Genomic DNA, 19,416 nt, shown 5'->3' with positions numbered 1-19,416 from the left:
TCCTGTGTAGCGGCTGTAAATTCCAAGAGTCCCTCCTGCTTAAATCCAGCCAATATTAGCTCAGCAACTGGGCAGACCTACTGCTCCAGGGTGATAAGGATGACCCTAAAATACTAGGGTGAGGGGAATATTTATTTTTATACAGTCACACCACACCTAATTTTACAACGGATCTGAGGCAGCTTACATGAGCACCTAAAACAAAGAAAAAAATCAGCGCTGGAGAATACATAAATATGTAAAACGTATTTATTTGGGAAAATAGTATCTGGATATGCAGGTCCTACACGGCTTCTAAAATTCAGTTACAAAATTAGCTCTGAGCTTCCTGGCTGCCACCGAAGCAAGCAGGGAACAATGCAAATGTTACACTGTCTATGAGGAAAAAACACGCACCAGTTCCTCAGGAAAAAGAGTTTTCATGACATTTATTACTTTGGCATGGATTTATACCTTCCTTGCTGAACACTGGAAAGATCAGCTGTTGGTGAGAACCAACAGAAGCCCACCGGGAACTGCATTCCTGTGGCCTGGAGGTTTTGCTCCTCACCCTCGGAACCACAGCAGGGCAATTAATTCTCTCTCCAGGAGGTCTCATCCACCAGCACAGTGTCACCCATACACTGATCACTCCTAATAAACACTGTCAGCTCAGACGTCTCTTGTTCCAAACCCATCTGTCTCAATCCCCACCTGGATGGCCCACTAGAACCTCAAACTCAGAATGGCCAAAACTCCCAATTACTCTCCCATCTGGACTGCACTCTAAATCTTTTTTTCTTTCTGAAGTTGTCATTATCCATAGCTACTCACAGCAGACCTATCAATTCCCTAGTCTTTCCCATTTTCCCACTGCAACGTCTCATCTGTCTGTCCCCTGCTCTCTATCCCTTGGCACGGGCCTGACTGCCATGGTGGATGTTCAACTTTATGTCCCTCTCTTGTTTCGTTCCTCCCCGTCCACTTCAATCCTTCTGGCCAGAGTGATTTCTAAAATGCAAATTGGATCATGTCCTTATCCTACTCAAGAACTTTGTTTGTGGAGATGTTACATTTGTGTGATTATTTAATTCTTGCACTAGACTATAAGCTTCATGGGGGCAGGAACAGTCCCCGTTTGTCTAACAGCATGTGTCACACACGCGAGCTCCTGTGTGGGGGAGGAAAGAACAAGTCCTTGCTCCTTAGTCAGGCAAACAAACCTTTCCTAAGCTGAGAGAGTCCTTGTTTTTCCAGAGTCCTTTTGTGTCACTTTCCTATGCTCCCCCGAACACCTTATGCTTCAGAGGTATCTCCTAATCACAGGCCATGTCCTTTCCCACTTTCTTCCGTGCTTTTGCCAGTTCTACTCCTTCCACCTGGACTATCATCCTTTAAACACAGGCCTGTGTGCGGCAGTCACTTACCCCTGCTCAGTGCTCCCACAGTGCCTTGTGCACCCTGGGTGCTGGGTAATCGTCACTGGTGTCCCTGTGACCAGAAGCTCGAGAGGGCAGAGGCCCTGCTGGATGCATCACTATACTCCCTGGGGACAGTGCAGCGCCCAGCCCCCAGGTAGAAGCTCGAGGATGTTGGTTAAAGAACCGCAGAATGTGCTTGGCCTGGTTCCTGTCACAGGAGCCCTGCGATCTCCGTGTGGCTGAGACACCGCTTAGTCTGATGGTGGAGAGGTCTCAGAGTACGAGGCCAGGCTGAGTGATGCTTATGTCCAGGGAGCTTAGAGCTGCTCAGAGGAAATGCTCATTGGAGCTGTTAGCATTCACTCCTGGAGCTTTGGTCCAGTGTTGCCAGGAAGGAGAAATCTGCCGAGGGACCAATAAATTCAAGAGAGTTTGCAACCAAATTTGCATGGAAGAGTAGCCTGAGGCAGGCTTTAGCTGTAGGAGAGCAGAAAGAATCTCATCTTTGGGGAGACAAGAACATTTTGGGGCCCATTGTCTACTTATTGGAGATGACATCCCCTGGTCAGATGTCTGTGCCATAAAAACGAACAGAAGGACATGGGCACGGATGGGAAAGACTCAGGGGAAATGCTGACAACGGGGGCTTTTTCCGCAGACAGCTTAAAGAACAACATCAGCAGTGTCAGCTGGACGTGGAAACAAGTACTGCCCACAGTGTCGTGCTGCTGGGGTGGGTGGCAAAACATGCACTGGAGTCAGAGAGGAAAAGGCTGGTCCTTGCAGGGCAGCAGGTGCGAACATATGAAGAGAAGTCGGCACGTTCAGTGGAGTCTGGAAGGGTGAATAAGTTAGGTGAGCCGTTTCCCACCCATTCAGGGCAAGTGTTCTACCCTAACCCTGCACTGTCACTCAGAGTCATGGACAAAGGTCTGACCGGCAGCAGGCACAGAGGGCGCATTCCCCTGCACTACTCATCTTCTAAGGAAATGATGATAATCGCGGTTCACCTGATCCTTACAGAACAGCAGGTAGGGTACCTTGCCTGAGGTCACATGACCCACACATGGCAGAGTTGGGGTTTAATACAAGGTGGCCTCCAAAGCTCAGCCATCTCATGCATGGTCTGCTATAGACTTGGGTTTTCTCTGAGGCCTCAGTTTTGCTTGCTCTGTGACACCTGCTGGGGAGCACAAGCGTTCTCTTTAAAGTGGGAGCCCCTCATGTTCTCCTAGTGGACACTCAGAGCACCAGCCCCTCAGAGACAAACAACTCCCGGGAGGGAGTGGGCGAGCCGCTGTGAAGGCTCCTTCTGCCATGGAACCAACTCAGCACCTAACCATTTGCACCCACTTGTCCAGCTCCTCCTGCGGTTGAAACGGCTGCCCCCACTCTGCTCTCTGCAGCGGAGGGGAGAAGGCAAGGTGTCTCGTTAACTCCCTCCTTTACAAGAAGTGCCGATTTAGTTCTCCTGTTAGGCTGATCAAACCTTTTGTCTTCTTGGGCGACACGCTAGGCGCTGGGGTTACTGACTGATAGCGACGTTAATTCAGGCAAGTCAGGCCGTGAGCGTTCAAGCTCAGATCGCATTAGTAGAGTTTTCCATCTATGACCCGAAGGACAGTTAAACACAGCTGCTTAACCCTATCAAGGACTTTGTTATGGAAAGACAAGTTTTACTCTTGGATTATCTTCTTGACACATGGAATCAATTGGAAATTCCATTATTAATGAGTCCATCTATGTTAACAGGTGAAGTTGGTGATTCCAAAGGTTTCTGATACTTCCAGAAATAAATGGCTTTTATCCACAGCATTGCGGGTCCGGGCATAAAAATAAAATCTCCCCTCAGATTCTTTAGCTTCTTTCCTTGTTCTGCTGATCCATACTCAAAGTATCAAATTCTTATTTTCCTTCACAAATGTAATTTTTATCAAAATTTTATGCGCACATTTACCCGGAAATTCTAAGGAAAAGAGGAGGTGTCCACTCTTTATGGACCCTGCTTAAATTTTTAAAAAATGATAATTTTGGAAGATTCATCCATCCAAACATTTTTAAAACACCTACTGTGTGCCAGGCTCTGAGTTAGGGGAATACAAAGATGAATAAAACACAGTTCCTACAAGTAATACGAATAATCAAATGAGGGGTGGGGAGTAGATGAAGGTATGTGTAGATGATACAAGAATGGCAGAATGTTATGTTTATAGCAGCATTATTCACAAAAGCCAAATGATGGATGCAATCCAAATGTCTACAGATGAATGCATAAACAAAATATACATATAATGAAATATTATTCAGCCTTCAAAAGGAAGGAATTTATGGTACATGCTACAATATGAATGAAACTTGAAGGCATTACGCTAAGTGAAATAAGCCAGTAACAAAAGGGCAAATACTGTCTGATTCCACTTATCTCTAGAGTTGTCAACTTCATAGGGGCCGAAAGTAGAATGGTGGTTGCCAGGGGCTGGCGGGAGAGACGGGGAGCTGTTGCTTAAAGGGTATAGACTTTCAGTTTTGCAAGATGAAAAAAGTTCTAGAGATGGATGGTGGTGATGGTTGCACAACAGTGCGAATGGACTTCATGCCACTGAGCTGTCCGCCTAAAAATGGTTAAAGTGGTAAAATTTATGTTATATATATTTTACCATAATTAAAAAATTTTTAAATGATAGAATGTTTATAGTTGTAGAAGCTGGGCAGTGGATACATAGGAGTTTATTTATTTTGTATATATTTGAATTTTCCGTAACAAAAAGAAAAGCTCCTGTTACCAAGGAATCTTGCCTACTTCAGGGAACAAATAAGTACAGTACAGCGTGACAACTGGCACACCAGAGGGCTGGTTTTGGTTTTTTTTGGGTAAAGCCATCTTTAAAAAAACTTAAAAAAATTAAAAAAGAAACTCTGATCCATTTGAGGTAACACAACATGGTGGGGAGAGAACATGTCTTGGGGTCAGAAAGACCTGGACTTGAACCTGGACTCTGATGATACTGGCCACGTGGTCTCAAGTGACTTGTCTTCCCTCACCTGCGACAATTACTCAAGGCTGGCCCATCTCTTAGGGCTGCTTAGAAGATTAAGACAGATGACAGCAAGTAAATTTTGCACAAATAACCATTTCTTGAGGGCAGAGATTGAGTTTTACTGAGGCTGGTAACATAATTTAGGGGACCCAGTGCAAAATGAATATGCAGGAAAAAAGCACTGTTGAGTACTAAAATATGAAGCTTTTTTCTTTTTTTATGGTCTCTTTCTAGACCCTTTATGGTGTTTTTTAAGTTTGCTATTTAATGTCATTCCATGTAAAGAAAAAATAAGAATTTAAATTATTAGCATAGCTTTTATTGTTCAGCTTTGTATCGTGCAATGCCAGTTCTGAATGCTAACATATGTGGAATCGTATTTTGTAAATCATATATGCATTTGTATTTTGCTCTTACCAGACAGTGGAAATGCTGCGCAAAACTAACTCAACTGTTTTTATTTCAGTTCTTGATATACGCACATTTTATTAACATTCTCTGTCTTCGGCTTACTGATGAGAAAGGAAAAGGGACCATGGTTGCCCCACCTTTTCCTCTCCTTCCATGTCATCATTTTCGCAAGAAGCGGTTGGCTAACACACGGATGAGTAAGGAATGTGATAGGTTTCCGTGGTCATTGGTGCTTCCTAGAACACCACTGCCTTCTCTCAGTGTGAAGAAGTTCTAGTTCTGACGCAGAGTGCGGCCTCCGGGGGCTGTCAGTGCCCCGTGCCTCCGCCGCAGACACTGACGCGCTTACCCTGCAAGTGAGCTCCACTCACGCTGGGTGGGCTGGAGCAGCTCTGTGAGAGTAGGAAGGCAAGGCTCTTAGGAGGGTGTCTGTGCAGATCTCCTCTGTTCCTGCACATGCTCCACTGTCCCATCGGACTCCATTCACAAAGCACAAGTTTGAAGGTAAAATTACTAAGAATTTCGAGACGGTGACAGCAGAGCGCAAACCAGGCACGGGCCTTTCTGAGCGCGGGGCCCCAGTCCCACACCATACACCAGTGAGGCCCAGCTGATCTCACATTTCTCTTCTCCTCTCTCCCTTCAGAGGCTAATACCCCATAGGGACTCTGGTTATTGACTCTGTTTGCCATCTGACTGGGCAGCATAGCACAGCTTCAGGCAAGTTTGTGGGTTGATGGAGGTGGGGTTTCTAAACTCCTGAGCATGACACTCAAGGCTCTTTGTGACCTTCCCCAGCTGATGTTTTTTTGCTTACGACGCTGTCCACCTTTCTCCACATAACTCATTCCCTTCCAGAAATTCTGGACTGTTGACCACCCCCCAACCACTTTACACACTCTCACTCCTCTGGCTTCCTTCTTCACGTTACTTCCTGTGAGAACCCTTCAGGTGAAGAGGGCCCCCCGTTCCTCCTCCAATCCTCCACACCAACACCACCTGTGCCTACCGGCCACTCCCAGCCCACTGCAGGCTCCTGGAGGCTCTGATCTACTCCCCGCGGCTGGCATGCAACGGACAACAGCTGAGTCACTCCAGGAAGAGGCAGATGGGGGAGTGGGACACAGAGCTGGGCTCCAGTCCCAGCTCTGCCCCTGTGTGCAAACGGCTGCACCTCTCAGATCCCCCTTCTCACCACCTGTCACATGGGGATAGCTGGGGGGTTAAACAGGGATGAATGTGATAGTGTATTTAGCAATGCTCAACCTTGGCCATGCATTAGAATCACCCGGGGCACTTTTTCAGTAGTTTCTAAAACTCCCCAGGTGACTCTAATGTAGCCAAGGTTGAGAACCACGGGTGTAGGTGAAAGTGACCAGCACAGCAGCCAGACCAATCAACACTCATTTTTAAAAATTTAAGAATAAAGAAATATTATAAAGAAAGCCACAGAATCTGACCCCATTTATCACCAGCAGTCCCAACCCAATTGCATTTTGTTTATTTTTTTTTATACAGCAGGTTCTTATTAGTTATCCATTTTATACACATCAGTGTATACATGTCAATCCCAATCTCCCAATTCATCCCACCACCACCACCACCCCCCCAGCCACTCTCCCCCCTTGATGTCCATACGTTTGTTCTCTACATCTGTGTCTCTATTTCTGCCGTGCAAACCAGTACATCTGTACCATTTTTCTAGGTTCCACATATATGTGTTAATATACGATATTTGTTTTTCTCTTTCTGACTTACTTCACTCTGTATGATAGTCTCTAGATCCATCCACGTCTCTACAAATGACCCAATTTCGTTCCTTTTTATGGCTGAGTAATATTCCATTGTATATATGTACCGTATCTTCTTTATACATTTGTCTGTCGATGGGCATTTAGGTTGCTTCCATGACCTGGCTATTGTAAATAGTGCTGCAATGAACACTGGGGTGCATGGGTCTTTGAATTACGGTTTTCTCTGGGTATATGCCCAGTAGTGGGATTGCTGGGTCATATGGTAATTCTATTTTTAGTTTTTTAAGGAACCTCCATACGGTTCTCCATAGTGGCTGTATCAATTTACATTCCCAACAACAGTGCAAAAGGGTTCCCTTTTCTCCACACCCTCTCCAGTATTTGTTGTTTGTAGATTTTCTGATGATGCCCATTCTTACTGGTGTGCGGTGATACCTCACTGTAGTTTTGATTTGCATTTCTCTAATAGTGATGTTGCGCAGCTTTTCATGTGCTTCTTGGCCATCTGTATGTCTTCTTTGGAGAAATGTCTATTTAGGTTTTCTGCCCATTTTTTCATTGGGTTGTTTGTTTTTTTAGTATTGAGCTGCATGAGCTATTTATATATTTTAGAGATTAATCCTTTGTCCATTGATTCGTTTGCAAATATTTTCTCGCATTCTGAGGGTTGTCTTTTCGTCTTGTTTGTAGTTTCCTTTGCTTTGCAAAAGCTTTTAAGTTTCATTAGGTCCCATTTGTTTATTTTTTGTTCTTATTTCCATTACTCAAGGAGGTGGGTCAAAAAAGATCTTGCTGTGATTTATATCAAAGAGTGTTCTTCCTATTTTTTCCTCTAAGAGTTTTATAGTGTCCTGTCTTACATTTAGGTCTCTAATCCATTTTGAGTTTATTTTTGTGTATGGTGTTAGGGAGTGTTCTAATTTCATTCTTTTACATGTAGCTGTCCAGTTTTCTCAGCACCACTTATTGAAGAGACTGTCTTTTCTCCATTGCATATGCTTGCCTCCTTTGTCATAGATTAGTTGACCACAGGTGTGTGGGTTTATCTCTGGGCTTTCTATACTGTCCCATTGATCTATATTTCTGTTTTTGTGCCAGTACCATATTGTCTTGATTACTGTAGCTTTGTAGTATAGTCTGAAGTCAGGGAGTCTGATTCCTCCAGCTCCATTTTTTTCCCTCAAGACTGCTTTGGCTATTCAGGGTCTTTTGTGTCTCCATACAAATTTTAAGACTTTGTTTTTGTAGGTCCTTTTCTTCTCTTGTGCTTCGCACTTAGAGAACTTCCTTTAGCATTTGTTGGAGAGCTGGTTTGGTGGTGCTGAATTCTCTTAGCTTTTGCTTGTCTGTAAAGCTTTTGATTTCTCCATCGAATCTGAATGAGATCCTTGCCGGGTAGAGTAATCTTGGTTGTGTGTTCTTCCCGTTCATCACTTTAAATATATCATGCCACTCCCTTCTGGCTTGTAGTTTCTGCTGAGACATCAGCTGTTAACCTTATGGGAGTTCCCTTGTATGTTATTTGTTGTTTTTCCCTTGTTGCTTTCAATAATTTTTCTTTGCCTTTATTTTTTGTCAATTTGATTACTATGTGTCTCGGTGTGCTTCTCCTTGGGTTTATCCTGCCTGGGACTCTCTGCGCTTCCTGGACTTGGGTGGCTATTTCCTTTCCCATGTTAGGGAAGTTTTCAACTATAATCTCTTCAAATATTTTCTCAGGTCCTTCCTCTCTCTCTTCTTCTGGGACCCCTATAATGCGAATGTTGTTGCATTTAATGTTGTCCCAGAGGTCTCTTAGGCTGTCTTCATTTCTTTTCATTCTTTTTTCTTTATTCTGTTCTGCGGCAGTGAATTCCACCATTCTGTCTTCCAGGTCACTTATCCGTCCTTCTGCCTCAGTTATTCTGCTACTGATTCCTTCTAGTGTAATTTTCATTTCAGTTATTGTATTGTTCATCTCTGTTTGTTTGTTCTTTAATTCTTCTAGGTCTTTGTTAAACATTTCTTGCATCTTCTCGATCTTTGCCTCCATTCTTTTTCCGAGGTCCTGGATCATCTTCACTATCATTATTCTGAATTCTTTTTCTGGAAGGTTGCCTATCTCCACTTCATTTAGTTGTTTTTCTGGGGTTTTATTTTGTTCCTTCATCTGGTACATAGTCCTCTGCCTTTTCATCTTGTCTATATTTCTGTGAATGTGGTTTTTGTTCCACAGGCTGCAGGATTGTAGTTCTTCTTGCTTCTGCTGTCTGCCCTCTCTGCATTTTGTTTAAATACCTCCAAATTCCTAATAAAATACCCAAGTCATTGGCCAAAGTGCAGCATAGCCAAAACCTTGCTCTGAAGTCTGAAGGGTGCTTCTGTAGCCTCCCCTGGGCAGCCAGTACCTCCCTACTGGCCCCTGCTCCGGGCCTCAGCACCACTCCCAGAGCTGGGTCTGAAGGGCTGCTCCTCATGGGGTCAGCTGTGGTGGGGGCCAAGAAACCTGGGTGAGCTCCCAGGCAACACGGAAAAGGCTTAGCGTGATATACAGCCTAGAGAATGCCAAATTCTTACTTACTGGAAAGCAGGGAAGGAGGGTGGGAGAGCTGGGACAGCAGGATTAGCAGGATCCAATCACTTCATGTTAGCCAGAAGCAGGCACGAGTTTAGGGAGAGGGAGCCGATGTCAGCTGAGCACTTGCTCTGGACCAATGTGTACCTTCCCTTCCCTGAACCCTCACCAGAGCTGGGGGCATCCATAAATGACTCCCATTTTACAGATGAGGAAAGGATGCCCATGCAAGTGAAATGTTTTGCCCATGGTTCCAGAGCTGGTGGGTCTGAATGACTCCCAAGTGCAAGCGCGCTCTCCCCCAGCTTCAGAGGCACGCTGTGGTATGTGCTCGAGGGCCGCCAGGGGTACTGGAAGGTGGTCCCTGCACAGCCACGGTCATGGCTCTGGCTGGGTTGTGCTGCGCCATGTTTGGGGATGACAGGGCCAAGATGGCCTTCTGAACCACGGTTGTGGTAGTCCAGGTACACCGGGGACAGCCTCTCAGCCTGGGCCCCTGTGACTATAATAAGCCCTAAACAAAGAATCAATGTGTCACTGTGAAGGCGGCTCACTGTTGGGATGATTTAAGTCGGGGGAAATGTGGGTGCCCGACGGGAGCTGCTCGGATGATTTGCAGGGGCAGGGACAGCCGGGCTGACAGTACTCGCCCATTGAGGCGGGCCAGCCGCTCGGTATTGACAGAAGCCCCCCCCCACACTCACTAGATTACAGTAAAGACATTCAAATCACAGGCGCAGCGGCCCACGCCCGGCTCCTCTGGGCCAGCAGCCCCTTCCTTCTGCATTAACCGAGACAAACGGGGGGAAGTCAGGAAATCCTGATTAGTGCGGGATGGCAGACGAGCGGGGAGGCCTGCAGAAGCCAGCCGAGGAGACAAAATGAAGCAGGTTCTCGTGCATACCCGTTGAAGATTTCCTTCCCATAAGAATGCAGATGGGGGCGGCTCGATGGGGAAAGCAGGTGCGGCGATTAAAACAGAGGCCGCTCACTGAGCGCCACCTGCCCTGGGTGCTGTCGCGTGCATTATCTCGCTGACTCAAGGCAACCTGTGAGGTAGGTGTCGCCGCGACCTCCATTTTACAGATATGCTACTGAGGCTCAGAAAGGGGAAGTCACCAGCCTTAGGCTGCAGAGCTGGTCACTGACACAGCCAGACTTTGAAGCCAAGTCTGACTGGCCCCTGGGGCTCATGCGACACAATGTTATTTAAAATAAATAACCACGAGATAGTATTTGACCTATCAGCCGCCCCTGGGGCTGCCCTAGCAATTCGGAGATGGAGTAGAAGGTGGCAATGAAGAGAGCGGTCTCTGGAGAGATGAGTGAGTCGGGGCTCCACTCCATGCTTGCAGGGGCCATCCACCCTGGAGCCTCCGTTTTCTTACCAATATGCCAGAAATAATCCCTATCGTCATCCTCCGAGCATTCACATCATGATGCTGGCAGGTCCAAGGAGCAGCGGCTGGGTCAGTGAGAGCTGGTGACCACCCCTCACTGCAGCGGAGCGCCGTGCTCTCCCCAGCAGGACACCAAACAGGGACAGGCTGAGATCTCTGTGTCAAACAACCTTCTGCTTGGCCACCAGAGCGTGCCTTGCTGTCACTGAGAGCCAGATTCTGGGTTTTAACACAATGACCCGTGCATTCCAAATCCCAGGAAAGGATGTGCCAAACTGACTAGAGAAGAGGATTTCGTTTCCTGAGAGTGAGGAGAAGACAGTTCGAGAGCGCGTACTGGAGAGCGGGTGGGTTTGGAGGGCCTGGTGGGCCCCTTTGAGAAACATAAATCAATCTGAAGAGTGACCAGCAGGAGAACCAACGTTAGCTGTGGCAATGGGAACATGGGACTCACGGATGGAAAGGTTTTTAAAGGACATGGAGATAAAACTGGAGGAACACAAATTAGTGTGTAGAGAGGAAAAATCCCAACCCCCTAGCTGAGTTAAGGGAGGGGAAAACAGACGGACCTCACGTAAGATGCGCAGTCTGCCAGGGCTTGGCGACACGGCTCCGAGGAGCTCGTCACAGCACTGTCCACACGCTGGGTTATCGGGCTCACTTACTGGGCCACTGATTTATGACCAGCCCTCTCTCGAACATCACTTATTCAGGGCCAACCTCCGGTGTCTGGATGGGGTGTGCTGCCCAGGAGGCTTTGGCAGCAAGTTTTTAGTCATGAATAAATGGCAGCATTGTGAAGGGGAAAGGGCACAAGGAGAAGAGTTGAAACACTCGACTTGGCCTTGATTCCTTTTCCTTGTCTGGGCCTCAATTTCTTCATCTGTAAGATGGGAAGGTGCTGAGCTAACACGTGCTGTTTCTAGACACCCAACTAGGCCTTTCTAAAAAGGGCCTTTCTCTATGAGGTCCCCAACAGCCCCTCACAGAGAATGTGTGCACAGCCCTCGGTGCAGAGTTGGGAACAGGGAATGAACTCGAGTGGGAATGACCGCTCTGCCACTTACTACATCGAGAGCACGGTGGAAGGCCCTGAGCCCTCTGAGACAGTTTTCTTATTCCCAAAATGTAAGACATACTTCTTACCTCCCGGGGCTATGTGGGGATCAATAGGTGATTCGCGTACAACAGTTAGCTCAGGGCTTGACTCCTAGAGGGGCAAAAAACCCCTGGTCTTCTACCCCAAATAATGGTAGTTCTCTGCCCAGAGCATGCTTTCCGTGATTAACTTCAAGGCACGTGACGTGCACTACCTGCCCAGGACATGTGTCGGGTCAGTGGAGTCAGGACCACGACGTGGAGCGAGGAGAAAAGGGATCACCCCCCCCCCCACCCCAGCTGTCTCTGCGGACGGCGCCCCTGCCTGGCTGAAGGCTGGATCTGCGTAACAACCCTATTAAGAGAAGCTCTTTGTCCTCATCTTACAGAGGGACATGACTTGCCCAAGGCCACAGTGCTGCAAAGTGCCAGAGCTGTACTTGAAGCCCCTTCTGCCTGTCCCCAAAGCCCGGGCAGGCTCTTCCTACAACACCCCGGGGCACTCTGAGCATGCTCAGTTGCCTGAACTTTTTTTTTTCCCCTCTGGGTTTCTGGGGGAATTTGAGATACAGAAGATGATTTCTCACACAACAAAAATCCTTTCCCACGTACTGCAGCCCCAGTCCAAAGAGTCTGGAGTCTCTAGATGGGGGTTATGTACTGCCCGGGGATTCAAAAGAGGCTCAGTGCAGCCCAGAGCTCCATGAATAGGGAAGCAAGTGAGCCTCTTTGAGCCCCGTTTCCTCATCTGTGAATTGGGGATATTACCTACTCTATATCAAGAGGTTTGAAATGGTACAATATTTGTCCAGGTGCCAATTCTGAGGGGCACACAGCAGGTGCACAATGGCAGATCAGGTCCCAACAGCACTTTCCAGATGCCCTTTGAGAGCTGGGTGTTTCGTCTTGTGCGGGACCTTCTACATCTTTCCCTCAACAAATACCTTTGACGGGGTGCTGGGAGAGCACAGACAGGGTGCCTATGCTGGGGCTGGGCGGGCTCCAAGAAAGGCTATACGGGTTGTGGAGTGGGGCGCGGCGCTGATATAAAAACCAGGCTCCAAGGAGGAGCAGGCACTAGCTAGACGGAAACGCGGAGGCGGCCATGAGCAGAGGAGCGGGGCGCGACGAGGCGGTGCCCAGTGAGGAGGTGATGCCCCTGGGGTTCAAGGGGCACGTCACAGATGGTGTGAGTGAGAGGGATGCTGACTCTCTCCTTCCTCATTTGGGGGCAACTTCCCTGAGAGCCAGAGATCTGAGGAGTGGTGAATGCTGGACCCCTAGAATACACAACTGCCAAGAAAGGTGCAAAAAATAATTACTCAGCACATGCTGGTGGCTCGCCCCTGAGCCACCCACCCGGCCCTGAGCTGAGCTTCCCATGTCCGAGGAGCAGACTTCATTCACAGGGACAAAGGCCTTCATTTTCTCAGAGCCTCACCTTCGAATCCACCCCCTACACGCCAGGCTGCAGAAGTCCCCCCCTCGCCTTTCAAGGATTAACTGGGGGACAGCTGCCCTGGGACACTCCCCCTCGCCTTCCTGCTTCCTGCCTTGGTTGGGTTGGGTGTCCCTGCTCGGGGTTCCGCAGCTCCTGTGCTCACCTCTACTATAGCCCTTCCTGCCAGTTTTGCACTCCCGGCTGCCCGGGCGTTCCCTCGCTAGATGTGGACTCCGCGTGGGTACAGGCAGAGTCTTACCTGGCTCTGCATCTCCAGTTCCTAGCACAGTGCCTGGGTCAGCTCAGGCACTGTGATGCTTGTTGAATGAATTATTCACTGCAGATAAGGCAACAGGAACATTTCTGAGAAAGACGCCAACGGGGTGGAGAGCAAGACAGACTGAGGATGCGAGGATGAGGGTTAGCAGGAGGAAGGGAAGAGGGAACGTGGTGTGTATGTTGGGAGGGGTAGCGGAGGGAGGCAGGAGGCCGGGAACACCATCTAATTAGACCACATGTGCAGAGCAGCATCTGGCTCAAAGCGCAGCAGTTTACACCGCTCCTGGAGTTGTCGTGGAGACAACCACATGACCAGCCTGGAGCTGAGACTCAGGGGCAGCAATCCAGATGCACTCCTAACATATTCTGACAGAGAGCAGATGGGCAGCTATTTGCAGGGCCAAAAAATGCCAACTCCGCTCCCCTCCAGACCTGTGTGCCCTCACTGATCATTTTCATCTTGTAAAGTCATTCTTATCTGCCCTGGAACCACCAGTTCCTCCCATGTAGGAATCAGTGTGAAAGCTGCTATTTCTGTAGTTCTACGACCATCACAACTTCCAGCCCGCTCCTGTGGGTGAGGAAATGTCACCACCTTTAATGAAGGGGTCCTCTACGTTGGGCTCCACTGCCACAAGGCTCCTCCCCCTTCCAATCTCTTTCTTAATGAAAAGTGTCTAAATTCCTCACTCTTTAGGCCCCACTAAACGGATCCTGGCTTGGGAGCAATGCTGAGCAAGTGTGGGGAGAACAGGGGCTTTGTGGCTGAGCTCCTGCTGGGCCGGTACTCACCTGGGGGAAGCACTGGGCCTCTCCAAGCTCGGTTTACTTCTCTTTAAAGTGGGCTTTGTAACACCTACTTTCACAGAGTTATTTCAAGGATTAAATTAAATAATTATGGAAGATCCCTGAAGATAATAGAATCTTATATAAAATTTTTACCAGGATAAAAGTTCTTTATAAACTTCAAACATTTTAGGCAGAAAGCTCATTATCATCTGAGGAGTAGAAAAATGACAAAATCTTAGGTTCTATATGACGCTTCATTACCCATGTATATGGCAAATTTCTCATTTATGCCTTTGGCAAGGTGGGAAAGCACCTAGTGTTGGAGAATCAGGTTGGGTTTGAATTCTGGCTCTGATGCTTACTAGCAGTGTGATCTTTAGGAAGCAACTGAGAATTCTCTAGAGGCTCGGTTTCTTTATCCATTAAATGGGAATAATCATTTTTACCGCCTACGAGCTAATTCCAGTTGGGACAATATATGTAGGCACATAGTAGGCACTCAATAAATGTTTCCCTTCTTCCTGATCATTTAACAGAATCAAGTAAGACTGAGGGTGAGAAAGAGTGTAGTGAAAAGCGTGGGTTCAGTTAGAGCAGGCTGGAGTCCCACCTCCTGGCTGTGTGGCCTTGGGGAAGCAGTCATCTTTTCTGAGCCTCAGTTTCCTCTTCCGGAAAAGGAGGAGAACAGGACATACCTGTCACGCTGTTGTGTGGTTTAAAGGAACAATGAACATAAAGCAGTTAGTATCCAATAAAGGTCGTCATGATCCTCCTCACTCTTACTGGCGAAATTCTCAACCCTTTTGGGAAAAATTACACCTTTCATGTGGGTCTAGCCTGGGGCCCATATTGCCATGCTATCTCAAGAGAAATGAGTTTCCTTTTTGGTGGACGGGGCATAAAGTGAAGTGAGGACCCAGACTGGAGGTGTGGGCTGCTTCGGGCTCCCATCAGGATGGCGTCCCGGCCCAGCCTGCTGCCTGAGTGGCGTGTGGGGCGGGCTTGTCCAGGTGCGTGGAGGCTTATTTATAAAGCACTGCAGGGCTTCCCGCTGCCACACTTGCCTGCCATCGCAGGTGTGGGGAAGGCCCGGCTAAAAATATTGCTAACGTGGGTTTAATGTCGCCCAGCAGAGACTAATGATTGTTTTAAGTAAATATTAATTGTAAGAGTCACCCAGATAGAGTGCTGGAGTGGCATGAATATTTCTGCATCTACATATGCAGGTGAAGAGCCCATGTGGGGAGATAACTTCTTACACACCTCCTCCAAGGAGTTATTTAATGATGGGAGGACTCTAAATATTTGGGCGATTCCTGGTTAAAAGATTTGGGAAATGTCTTAATATGTGATATATAGGGATTTTCCTATTTGAGAGATGATCTTCTCCAGACCAAATAGCTGATTCAGTTCTACCGGACCCTTTACCATGAAAAATTGTCACAGTGGTGTGGAGAACCCACATTTGGTTCAAGGCCCAGCACTGGCCAGCCGATCTGGGGCAAGTATCTGCCCAAGAGCCTGGAGGTGGGGTCACCAGTCTGAGATGGTGTTCTGGTTCTAGTGCTTTACTACCTGTGTCCCCTTGGGCATGCTCCTTCCCTCTCTGAGTCTCAGTTTCATCACCTGTATGGGAAGCTAACATTTGGTGATCACTTTGATCAATGGTTCCTACATCCGGTATTGCAAGGAGAGTCACCTAGGGAGGGTCTTTTTAATGCACATTCCTGGGCTGTGGCTCAGACCTTTACAAAGCTGCTCAGATGATTCTAACGCATTTGGGAACCTGGGTGGGGGGAGTAGCAGTAACAAGAGTAGTAGACACTTACACTTGCTTACCAGGTGCCAGGTACCTTTGTAGGCGTTTTACATGTATGCACTCATTTAATCCTCATAACAACCCCATGAGGTAGATATTGCTGCTGTCCTGTTTTACAGTTGGGAAATGGAGGCACAGAAATGTGAGTTAACTTTTCTAGGTTCGCACAGGCAGGATCTGACCCAGGTGGTCTGGCTCGGGTCTGTGCTTGACCTAGACTGTAAGTGCTAAGGGAACAGTAGCTCTGCTTCTCTTCATCACCACTCTGTCCTCAGTGCCCAGTCTCAACCTCCATTGTCACAGTTGGGTTATTAAGTCTTCCAAAGGCTTTTGGAGGTTGTCAAAGGGATGAGCATCCAGGGCATGGGCTGAAGTCTGTGCCAGGGGCACCATGGTGGCTGTGACTTCCAGCCATTTCCCTGCCTGAGACCAGTCCACAAAATAAGGACAGTTTGGTTCCCAGGAAATGGCAGGCCCCTCCCAACGTGTGGCTAGCAGGTGTCTTATCTTCGGGAATATCAAATCACCATGACTGTCCTTCTTTCCTGAATAATAATAATAATAATAATAATAATAATAATAATAATAATAATAGTAATAGCAGTAACCACTTACTGTCTGCTCTTCACAAACAGTATTTATTCTAGTTAGCGATTAACATGCTGAATTGTTTAGGGGAAATTGTACTGATATCCGCAACTTACTCTGAAAATGCATCAAAAAACAGATGCAGTGATAGATGGACAGATACGTGATAAAGCAAGCATAGTAGAATGTTAATGGTACAACCTAGTTGGTAGGTATGTAGGTATTCACTGTAAAATTCTTTCGATTTTTCTGTATGCTTGAAACATTTTGCAACAAAATGTTGGGGAAAAAAACCCCATAGGGGGACGTGAAATATTAGACTTCAGAGGGGCAAGGGTGGTGGCAGGCAGGATGTATTATTCCACAATCAACTAGTCTTGAGGGGACACCAAACATGACATTGGGTTATCCAATTTATTGCTGATCTAGTGACAGGGAAGTATTAAAAGTGAGTTATAAATGAAAAACTAACTATTTATTGCACATCTACTATGAGCCAGGCACTGGAAGAGTAATGATTAGACTGGTCGGTCTCTCTCCCCTCGGAGAGTGTGGGGAGGTCACCCCCTCCCTGCCCCTCCCCCCCCCGCACACAGACGTGTACGTGACAGGCACTTGAAGGCACCCCCCCCCCCTCTTTTTACAGATCTGGAAATAAAGCTCTGAAAGGTCAAGCGACTTGCCCAAGACCATGTAACAAGTAGGTGGTGGGTGAGGACTCACATCTAGGCACGTCTAAGTGTAAAGGCTCGGTTGCTTCTGCCACCTTTCAAAAGGTCGCTAACATCATCGAATCTCATCTGCTCTTGATGAGAGGAGCTACACAGAAAACTGACATTCCAAGATCACGTACAAGTTTCATTCCAATTATTCTTTTCAACCCTGCCCCTCATCAGACTGGGTCCCAGATTACCAGCAACCAACTTTTAATTCTCTTCACTTGGGAATTCTTTCGGCTTTTAAGGTGGCTTCCCAATCGTTACCTTATTTAATGCTTATGTGACCCCGAAAGATGACTCTGGAATTCCGTCTGACCTGCGACAGGCTGTCTGCTCAGCCCTCCCTTCCCTCTGTCCCAGCGTTAGTGGGGGCTGGTGAGTTTGGCAGAAGGAAAAGAGAAGCTGCCCAAAGAGAGCACGTGGTTGACAGAGTTTTGACTGGACTGTTCCAGGCCTTTCACTGCCCACTGGCCTGTCTGCCCCTTCAGGACCCCAAAGGCATTTTGCCAATAACCTCTTCACAGGGAACAAACGATTCTCCCTCTTGCTCTGGTGGTACACTGGGAGCCTCTCACTTCTTGCTTCCTTTAGAAGATAACTGCAGGGTCATGTGTGGTTCCAGACAGGGGGACTGTTAAAAGACTATCCCAAGAACCCCTGGAAAGAGCTTTTATTTGGTAATGATGAATGGGGAAAGCAAATGTCAGCTGAGTTCATTTTACTAGCAATACATTCCCCGTGTCAGGATAGACGGGGCGGGGGGGAAAGAGAGCTGGTAATCTGAGGTACTTATGAACAAAGTTGTGTTAAGAGAAACACAAGATAACAGACTTTCTGCTGCAGGGCTTTACTTCCTAAACATCCCATCCTGCTGACCACCACCCGGAGGTGCACCACTAATGCACCACTCCCACCATCTGATCACATCACACCCGCTGAAAGCACTGCCCGGCTCCGGCTGCCTCTGTGAGGGCTCCGAGGCTCCCCTCAATTGGGCATGTGCCCAAAGGCACCTCCAGCCACACATCCTGATGCTTCCCCCTGCAGACCAGAAGTCTCAGTCACTGCAAGCTACCTGCAGCTCCCCTGCACCGACCATACTGTTTTGGACCCCCCTGCTCTTCTCTCTCCTCCCTTCTTCATCAGGCTAACGGCTACTCATCCTACAAGGCCAAACTCAGGTGTCATGGCCTGCAGGAGCAGCCCCTGTCCCCAGGGCCCCCCTCTCTGGAACTTCCGTGGGCTCCCATGGCACCCCGAGCCGACCTCTATCACCTCATACAGTTCCCTGCTCACCCACCGGCCTCCCCCTTGGGGACGTGAGCTCCTTATGGGTAGGGAGTGAACTGTCTTATTGGCCCACAGTTCCCTTAGCGAGCACACAGCCTGGCACACAAGTGGCACTGAATACCTGTGTGTTGAATGAATGAATAAATGAATGAACGAATGAATGAACCGTCTACAATCCTACACGGGAGTGAGTCCCATGAAATGAAGCCGCTTTCCAAAAAGTAAAAGAATACCAAGATAGTTCGAAACAGACCCACACCATCCCAGAATTCTTCCTGGAGCAGACGGCCGCACAGCAAGGCTGCAATTATAGACACGCACACACACACGAGCACACATTGTTTAAAAAAATTCATAGAATGCACTTAACACTGACTTTTTTTTTCTTATTGGAAACCTGTTTACAATCTTGTCCACTGTCAGTCTTAAATGTCACTTTTCAGAAAGATGGCTGCTGCCAGGAGAAATTTATTTTCAAATTGAATCACAGCATGTTCATGCAGAGAAGCACCTCTTTTGAAGCTCTAAATTGGAGGGAATTCAGGGAAGAGAACGGGAGGTGATTAGAATCTGCACAGGCTGATTCAGGAGGAAAAATTATGAGGCTAAAATATGCACGGGTGAGCTAAACAGCAGCTATTAGTTGGTGGAAATGGTGAAGGCAGGACAGCAACTACCTAGAAACCTACCAGAACAGCGAGGATGCACAGGAAGAAGTGGAAACAGGGCTGAGGGAGTGGGAGAATGAAATGGGGGGGGAGTCTAAGCAACAGGAAGGAAGCGCACGTTTACTGATGCCCACCTGTGCCAGGTACTGTGCAAGGTGGCCTTGCTTG

At 47.7% G+C, this 19,416-nt stretch overlaps 1 protein-coding gene across 4 annotated transcripts in view; it reads right to left on the bottom strand.

Annotated features, from left to right (window-relative positions):
* Positions 1-19,416, bottom strand: part of DENND1A (DENN domain containing 1A) — a 542,621-nt gene that overhangs the window by 69,014 nt on the left and 454,191 nt on the right. The window lies entirely within an intron of this gene.

This window comes from Eubalaena glacialis, chromosome 9 (assembly GCF_028564815.1).
Source record: "Eubalaena glacialis isolate mEubGla1 chromosome 9, mEubGla1.1.hap2.+ XY, whole genome shotgun sequence".
Taxonomy (NCBI): domain Eukaryota; kingdom Metazoa; phylum Chordata; class Mammalia; order Artiodactyla; family Balaenidae; genus Eubalaena; species Eubalaena glacialis.
This window is presented reverse-complemented; position numbering and strand designations above follow the sequence as displayed.